At 50.2% G+C, this 9212-nt stretch overlaps 1 protein-coding gene across 1 annotated transcript in view; it reads left to right on the top strand.

Moving 5' to 3' along the window:
• CDCA7L (cell division cycle associated 7 like) overlaps positions 1–9212 on the top strand; it is a 139515-nt gene that overhangs the window by 16222 nt on the left and 114081 nt on the right. Inside the window, exon 4 of the mRNA XM_045288658.1 lies at positions 2678–2886. The gene's annotated coding sequence lies outside the window, so the exon portion shown is untranslated. The remainder of the gene's footprint in view (positions 1–2677; positions 2887–9212) is intronic.

Raw genomic sequence — 9212 nt, 5'->3', positions numbered from 1 at the left:
CCAGGGAGGAGGTTATATGTCGATCCCTGTAATCGGTTCCCCCTCTCTACCCCACCCTTCCCGGTATCGCCATCTCACCACTGGTCCTGAAAGGATCATCTGCCCTGGATTCCCTGTGTTTCCATTTTTATAACACCACCCGAGGCACCAGTGAATTCTAGTATCTAAAGACTTGGTTGGTTTCAGCCATACCCTTGGCGCATCTCTGGATGTGATAGGACCTTTGCTCCATGCCTATAGGTGCCACTCATCTTTCGGTACGTGCTCCACAGCCCTACCTGTGCATGCAAATCACCTGGGGAAGTTAAAAAAGAAACTGCACCTACCTGAGCTGTGCTCTAGACCAGTGAACTAAGACCTGCTACCATAGGAGAGACAAGTCCTTGGCCAAGTGCTCCAGGTGGTTCCAGTGTTCAGCTAGTGTGGGTTGGAGACTACTAGCCTCATCATGTCTCACCTGGCCTTTCCAGGCCTAGTGGATCCCCTTGGACCAAATGCCACGCACTGCTTAGACAGCTTCCTCACCCTTCTGAAACGGGTCTCCAGAACCCGACTAAGGTGGGCTAAGTGAGCCAAGTAGGACACAAAAGTTAAAGAAACATCCACTCTCAGGGTCCCCGGGTGCCTGCCTCACTTTACTAGGTAGTTAGATTTAGGGACGGGGAGTGTCCCTCCTATGCCTGCAAAGGCCCCCAGAAGGGAGGTTAGAAAGAAATCAGGCAACCATTGAACACCTGTGAGAAACCCAAAGTGAGCATGCACAGACGAGGAGCCCCTAGGCCCAGGTAAAACCAATATCTTGGGCATACCCACCTTAGGTACATCATCACACAGGTGGGCCTAAACTCAGCCAATGGGGTCAACCAATACCTTCAACCCTGCCTCCCCAGCCAGAGATGTTAAATACCCCAGTTGCAGGAAGGCTAGCTCTCTTTTGGTCTTATGGGAGGCTGGAGGGCAGCACATGCACCTCCCGGCATGCCCCCTCAGGGCCCGCTCCTGGCCTACTCATGGCCCACATGCCCTTGGGCTCTTAGGCTCTTGCTCATTTGGTCTCTTGACCTCTTGGTCCCTAGAGATCCCCCAATTCTGCACAAGTAAGTGTTCTTTTCCACGTGGTTTTTCCTGCCCAGTTGTGAACCCCAGTGTGGCTTCTGCACAGCTTGGCACGCTTTCTAGAAATAGTGTGTACGTTTTGAGACTGAAACCTGGAACTTTTGGGATGGGCCAGTCAGGGTGCAGGATAGTACCAACGAAACATACAACATTCCTCTAGTTCTTTAATGCTTAACCAGCCTCCACCACCCCCTGTCATGGCCCCAGTTCTACGTTACAAATCTGACTAGAGCATGTACGCTGGTACAGGTAAGAGTTCTCAACACATGGAATCCAAGACAGAGAAACCCCTCAGGTACAGTAGTGGGATTAGCGAGACCATGAGGGTAGGGGGAAGGTAGGGGGAGAAAGGAGAACTGATAGCAATAATCAACATATAACCCTTCCCACCAGGGTGACAAACAACAGAAACATGGGTGAAGGGAGACAGCATATGGTGTAAGGTATGAAAATAATAATTTATAACTTATCAAGGGTTCATGAGGGTGGGAGAGGGTTAGGGAGGCGGAAAAACTGATACCAAGGGCTCAAATAGAAAGAAAATGTTTTGAAAAGAATGGTAGCAACAGATGTACAGATGTGCTTGACACAATGAATGGATAGATTGTTATAAGAGCTGTAAGAGCCCCCAATAAAATGATTTTAAAAAATTCACGTGGGTTACAAAACGTGCTTCCGTGTGAATTTTTTCAGCATGCAAAGCAAAGAACTTCATCTTGGCCAGTGGTTCTGAACCTGTGGGTCGAACAACCCTTTCACAGGGGTCACCCGATTCATAACAGTAGCAAAATGACAGTTATGAAGTAGCAACGAAAGTAATGTTATGGTTGCGGGGGTCGCCACCACATGAGGAACTGTCTGTAAGGGTCGCGGTGTTACAAGGTTGAGAACCACTGGTCTTGGCCCACAAGTCTTTCACAGGGCCTTGTACTTGATTGTCCTTGAATTATAGCTACTTAATTCCGTATTTATCTGCTCTCCTGCCCATTCAATCCATGTCTCTGACTAATTCTACTTCTTCTCTGGCAATCTCACCTAAAGAAACGGCCTCCCATTCACTCCAATCCTAAGGCCTTCTCCTCCTAGTCTCTAAATATTCCTTTTAAGTTTTTCCCTCCTTTCCATAACCATCCCTGTTAGATTCCTGGGATGGTTTGCCTGGTTCTTGCTTCTCGACACTGAAAGAAGCTATGTCATCCAGGTGGCTTTTATGAGAGAAAGGGCAGTTTTAGGGAGCGCTATCTCTGGAAAGCGGCAAGGCCACATTGCGGGGGCCGTGGGAGAGTTTGCCACTGAAACTGGCCATGAGAGGGACCCTGAGGTGGGGGGAGAGGGGGGCTGTTGTCCCCCAACCCACTGGCTGGAGGGGGCGGGGCGGAGGTGAGGGTATTGGCGGAGCTTAGAGGCTGAGTTCAGGTGCCCATGTGTGATAGAATGTCGTGGGTGCCCAGTTGGGTGTGCCCAGGTTGATGCTGACCGGTGTCTAGGTGACCTGGGTCTGAACATCCCCAACCCTGGATTGTCCCCATAGGTGTCTAACACGTGCCCAATTTCTTTCCAGTCTATTGTGGCACGACCAGCTCATGTTGTTTACCGTCGGCCTTCAGTGGACACCCCTCGAGCCCCCATCTCTCCACCTTTCATTATCACTGCCCCGGCTTACACCCTCATCACCTCATCGGACGCGAGCAATAGCCTGCTTTCTGGTGTTCCTCCCAGAGAGGTCACCCAGTGGACCTGTGCCTGCTATCGCTGCCATCCTGCTGCCAGGTAAGCCTCCTTTTCAGATGTAAAATCTTACATCATTGACTTGCCCTCTGTTAACCTACAGAACATAGTGTTTCTTTGATGAGTTCTCTTTATGATTTGACTATATTCATTCCACTCCACCTGACCAAACATTTTTTTTTTAACCTATCATGCTAGATCATGCCTCTGTTTTCTTCCGAACTTTGTCCATCCTAGTTAATGATTGCCTCCCGAGGAAGCGGCGGTGGGGCCCCGTCTGACCTCCTCCGGCTACCCACGGAGGAAGGAGGACAAAATGCTGCCCAATCCCATGCCATCCTCATGACCAGTTGCAGATGAGATCCCTGTGATCCGTGGAGTTTCCGCGGACTGGTTCTCAGAAGTAGATCTCCAGGGGTTTCTTCCTTGTCAGCCTTAGTCAGCAAGCTCCCCTGAAACCTGTTGGGCATCAGAAAAGCATCCAGGTGCCACACCCAGACGAGGAGGGACCGCGCATGAGGTGTAGTGGTCAGGAACCAAACGTGGGCCTCCTGCGTGGAAGGCTAGTCCTCCTGTCAGCGCGCGTCAGTTGGGTGCTCTTGAATGGATCTGACTTGTGCAAACTCTTTATGACAGAGGAGAACCTCAGGTCTTTTTCCTTCAGCACTGCTGGTGGGTTTGACCTGCTAACATTAAGTTTACGTACGAATGAGCGCTAGACCGTTGTACCACCATGGATCCTTACCTGTACACCAGAGAGAACATAATATGCCCCGTCTCTCTCTGATGATCCAGACAGCGCTTCTGTCAACAGATGGTCTGTGATCTGTGTTCTGCTATATATATAAAGTCCCAAGAGAGGGCTCTCCCTGATATCAGAAACAGCTATTCTTAAATCTATTTCCATCTCTCCTTGTTTTCCTTATACTGTGCTCCTTGTCTTAGACTGGGTTCTCTAGAGGAGCAATTGTAGTGAAACACACACACACACACACACACACACACACACACAAACACACACCACAGATTTCTTTCAAGAAAACTGTTCCTACAGTTATAGAAACTGGCAAGTCCCAAACCCACGGATCAGGCCTCAGACCGGAGACGTCTCCTGATTCCCATGGTCTGCAGGGTCTGACAGAGTCCCAGCTTGTTGGGTCAGAGGTTGGCCTGCTGTTCACAGGCTGTCAAAGCTGGCGGATCCCCCAACCTGCATGTCAGGTGGTGGACTGCTGGCTCCCGACCCAAGAACTGACAGCCAAAGAAAGTTTTGCCAAAATATCCATCTATCCCAAATGCAGGCCACACCCTCAAGGAAATGTCCCTTACATCAGGAAAAAGATAAAAGGGTAATCATATAAAACTGCAAAACACAGCCCACCCAAGTTGTCATTTAATGCAAACCATCATACTCTTGGTCAGTATAAAATGTCAGTGTAAAAAGTCTTGCTCCAATAAACAATCTCTATTCATACACTCAGGAGACATGGTGGTGCAGTGGTCAAAGCTCTCGGCTGCCACCTAAAGGGTCAGCAGTTCATACCCACCATCCACATCCTGGGAGAAAGATGTGGCACGCTACTTGCCTAGAAGTTTTCTAGTTTCGGAAACCCCGTGCATCCGTTCCTCTCTGCCCTGTAGGGCCACTGTGAGCAAAGAATTTGGCTTGGTTTTGTACACTCAAAACATAAAATCCAACCCACTGGGAGGTGAACTCCCCCGGTGGACTGGTTTGGATTCGGAGCACCCCTCAATGATGCATAAATTACCTAAGGAAATGTACTTCCCCCAACGGTCCAAAAGGACAAGCTCTTTATCTTTGGGGGGAAAATGTAATGTACATTCGCCTATGTAAGGGTCACGGATGGTTATTGCTGGACTGCTGAGCTGACGGTGGTGGTTCTGACCCATCCCGTGGTGCTGGAAAGGCCTGGTGGTCGGGTTCCAGGAGGTCACAGTGCAGGGCACTCCGGGCAGTGGCTGGTACTGGGCATCACCTCGGGTCACCATGAGCTGGATTCGACTGGGTGGCAGTGGGTTTGGTTTTGTCTACATGGAATGTGAAACACGAAGATGTGTAAGTGTGTGATGCAGGCACTTTTCTGGGTAATCCTGGGACGCTGACCTAAGTGAATGGACTCCCTTGTCCTCTGGTTCTAGTCGAGTGTGGCCAGTGGGGAGCATGCGTGACAGGGATAGTGACAGGGATAGTGACATAGCACATGCATCCCCGCTCCGCTCCTTGCCCTGGGACTTCCGCGAGAGTGCTCTCAGGCCCCTTTCCTCACACAGCTCGACTAGCTCTCAACAGCCCCTCTCTCTCCCTTCTCTAGCAAATCTGAGAGGTCTCCTTTACACAGCTGACACCTTTACAAACAGCCCTGTAGCAAACGCTCTTCAACAGCCCCAATTTGAGTACAGAACCTGCTTCCTAGATAGCGACCCATCATCACTACATCTGCACCTTCTCACTTCATTGAGCCCCAGTGTCCAGATAGGCTGCCAAGAGACATCAGGTGTAGGTAGGATGTCTTTCCACATCTATATGCAGTTCTAATTTGAGGTCCTATAGAAGCTTTGAGGACTGACCCCGAATGAGGGAGGGATTTCTCAAAGGGTTCCACTGCCGCTTCTTGAACTTGGAAACGGCAGTGGATGCTGGAGATAGTCTGTCCAGTCAAACTCCGGTTTACTCAAGGGGCCACAAGGGTTTGAGCCGAAGATACTGGTCTGAAATGAAAACCTGGAAGCTGGCAGTGTCTGATTAGAAAATGTCAAACGTCATTTTGGCCCTCATTGGGGGAGATGGATGCAAAGTGGAAGATTTCACTCCGTCCATAATTATGTGGCTCCGTCTTCCTGGACTCTAAGACTCATCTACAAAGATACAAAAATTACACAGCAATCTGAAGCCTTAAAAAAAAATAAAAAAGAAGGGAGGAAAAAAAGGAAAGGGGGAAAATGGCAGTAATTAAATGACAAAAACTATATTCAAATAAAATTAAGGGTTTGACTTAAAGCCATGGGGGGCATCTCCCTTTGTTTCTGCCTGTGTAGCATTTAAAGGAGAATGAAGCACAAAGAGCCTTCTGGAAGTGTCTGAGCACTGACTGGAGGCCCAGCTTGGGGAGAAGTCTGTGGTCCAAGGAGTCCTGGGAGTCCAGCACCTCCCCTCTCCCGCCCCTGGTCTCCTGGAAGTGTCTGAGCACTGACTGGAGGCCCAGCTTGGGGAGAAGTCTGTGGTCCAAGGAGTCCTGGGAGTCCAGCACCTCCCCTCCCCCGCCCCTGGTCTCCTCACGGGGCGCCCGCCAAGGCTCCTGAATCAGCAAGAAGGAGGCACTTCAGAGTTTAGGTGGGAGCTTCCCCACCTCATCAAGGGCTGGCGATCCACTCTTGGGAAATGGAAGCTGCTGTACAAAGATGGTTTCCAAGCAGAGAAACACTTCCAATCCACAGAAAAGCATTGATCAGTCATGGCCCACCCATATTTAACACCCATATTTAGCACTTGGCCGTTTTCAATGACCGCTAAAGGAGTAAACATCAAACAGTGGAGGCCCCACTGGTAGCACCCACTCTCACCACGCCCATTCTGTCTTTTTTTTTGTAAATCATTTTATTGGGGGCTCATACAACTCTTCTCACAATCCATCCATCCATTGTGTCAAGCACATTTGTACATTTGTTGCCATCATCATTCTCAAAACATTTGGTTTCTACATGAGCCTTTGGTATCAGCTCCTCATTTTTTCCCTCCCTCCCCGCCCCCTCTCCCTCACGAACCCTTGATAATTTATAAATTATTATTATTTTGTCATGTCTTACACTGTCCGATGTCTCCCTTTTCTGTTGCCTGTCCCCCAGGGAGGGGGTTCTATGTAGATCCTTAGATCACACCATTGTGATCCCCAGGGTGTTCAATGGCTGGTCTTCAGAAGCAGATTCCCAGATTTTTCTCCGGTCTTGGTCTGGAAGCCCCACTGCGCTTGTTCAGTCCCAACTACACACAGGCAGCTGGGGACTGTACTTGAGCTGCATTTGCAGGGATCCAAACCTGGATTGCTCACTGAGCCCCCACCCCCACCCCACCCAGCGACTTGTGAATTTAGGGCATGGATGACTTGGGGAAAGCCTCTAAGGAACATGTCCCGCGATTCAGGTGCTGTTGGAGGTGGGACGAAGGCTTACCCCAATGGGGGCAGCCTGGAGACCCAGGGGAGAGGAGAAACGGGCTGCCTAACAAGCTGTGTTACATGATGGCTGCTGGTGGTGGTGAGGACCCTTGGCTGGTCGGAGGACTCCCAAGGAGGCTGGCCACGCCTGGGGCCTAGAGAAATAGGTGCCCCAATTCCTGTCAGTCTGCCCAGGGCTACCCTGTCGTGTCAAGGTGAGTGGCCCAAGGGGAACTCACCAGAGAGATGGGAGAGGCCAGTGCCTTAGTCAGCTGCTGCTCCCCATCATCACAGCCCTAAGGACATGATGAGAATTCCCCAGTGATGGGGCAGAGAGCCCCAGTCAACGCCACTCTCCCCTGCAGAGCCCGGTGCTTACTGCCATCCCCACCCCCGCCTCAGCCTCACTGCCACTGCGTCAAGTCTTTGGATTCAGAGCTCCTTATCAGGCCAGGTAGAACTTGCTGCTCTTGGGTTTCCCAGATGGTGACTCTCACCTGAGCTTTCTCCCTCGGAGCAGCTGGTGCATTGAAAATAGTGCCCCGGCTGGTAGCAGCCCGCCGTGAAACCCACTGTGCCGCCGGGGTTCCTTGGTGCTGAACACAGCAGGATAACTAAGATGCAGTAGCAAGCCAGGCCTTGCAGTCAGCTCCGCCCTGCAGCACCCTCTGCTGAGAAAGTGCCTTTGACCCCAGTAGACTGAATCCGAATATGCAGGTTAGCCGGACCCCTAAGTGATTCTTATGTGTACATAAGACACACACACACACACACACACACACACACACACACACGGTCTTCTTAAATTGTAGACTGAGATTCAGTGTATCTGGAGCCCTGATGCTGTAGTATGTTATGCACAGGACTGCTAATGCATAGGTCAGCATTTCAAACCAACCAGCCACCTCACGGGAGAAAGCTGAAGCTTTCTACTCCCATAATACACCAGGGTCTTGGAAGCCTATCTGAGCAGTTCTACTCTGGCCTACAGAGTGGCCCAGAGTGGGAAGCAGCTTTGGGCAGCGGGTTTGGGTTTGTCTTGTGTGTGGCTCGTGGCTTTTCTTGCCAGTGTGGAAATGTAAATTCTCAGCCAGAAGGTTGAACCAGAAAGATGCAGTTCAAAGACCTGTAGGAGACTGAGAGCTGTGGTCGATCACCAGGTTGTGCTGTGATTTCAGACAGTTGATTCTTATTCGCTGTTGCCCGCCACCTAGAACTTGCAAATAGCAAAACTGAGTGATTTATATTTTACCTTTTCTGCGCCCCCGCCCCCTTCCAGCAGAGGTGGTGTGAGCGGCCATAGAAATGGAAAGGATACAAGGAAATCGTCCGCATAGGTGGTTGACCACTGAGTGGAAGGAGGCAGATTAAGTACTAGGAACACTGGCCCTGCCTTCTGCTACAGAGTACAATAATCCCCGTGTTCTCATCCATGGAAAGTAAAACACCTCTTAGATTCCTGTTTCAGGTTCCAATACCTCAAGCTATCTGATAAGCCTGTTTCACTTTCGCGGGAAACCGTCTCATACATCACCCAACGAGAGGATGGCGTCCACACCGGTGTCTTGGGCACAGTTAGCTGTTGCAGGCGACACTATGAAGTGTGTCTGCTGACGTGAAGCACAGGCTTTCCTTTCAAAGCCAGACGTGTATCTTCCTTGGGGGGTAGAGTGTGAGGCGGTCAGCGGGTGGAGGGTACGGCCCTTTCGGTGATAACATGAGACTTAGTGGTCTCAGCTGACTGGAGGCTGCATGGCCAACTTGGACATGGGAAGCATAGGGACTGGGTCAGGCTTGTCGCAAACGTAAATACCAAATTGCTGCCATCAAGTCGGTGCCGACTCATAGCCACCCGATAGGACACGGTAGAACCGTCCCTGTGAGTTTGGGAGACAATGGCTCTTTTTTTTTTTTAAATCATTTTATTTGGGGCTCATACAACTCTTATTACAATCCATACATACATCAATTGTGTAAAGCACATTCGTACATTAATTGCCCTCATCATTCTCAAAACATTTGCTCTCCACTTAAGCCGCTGGCATCAGCTCCTCATTTTTTTCCCTCCGTCCCCGCTCGCTCCTCCCTCATGAACCCTTGATAATTTATAAATTATTATTTTGTCATATCTTTCCCTGTCTGACGTCTCCCTTCACCCACTTTTCTGTTGTCCGTCCCCCAGGGAGGAGGTCACAT

Source organism: Echinops telfairi, unplaced genomic scaffold (assembly GCF_000313985.2).
Source record: "Echinops telfairi isolate 266 unplaced genomic scaffold, ASM31398v2 ScPeMD7_23;HRSCAF=83, whole genome shotgun sequence".
NCBI lineage: Eukaryota > Metazoa > Chordata > Mammalia > Afrosoricida > Tenrecidae > Echinops > Echinops telfairi.
The sequence above is the reverse complement of the archived record's forward strand: the minus strand, read 5'-3'. Positions and strand labels throughout refer to the sequence as shown.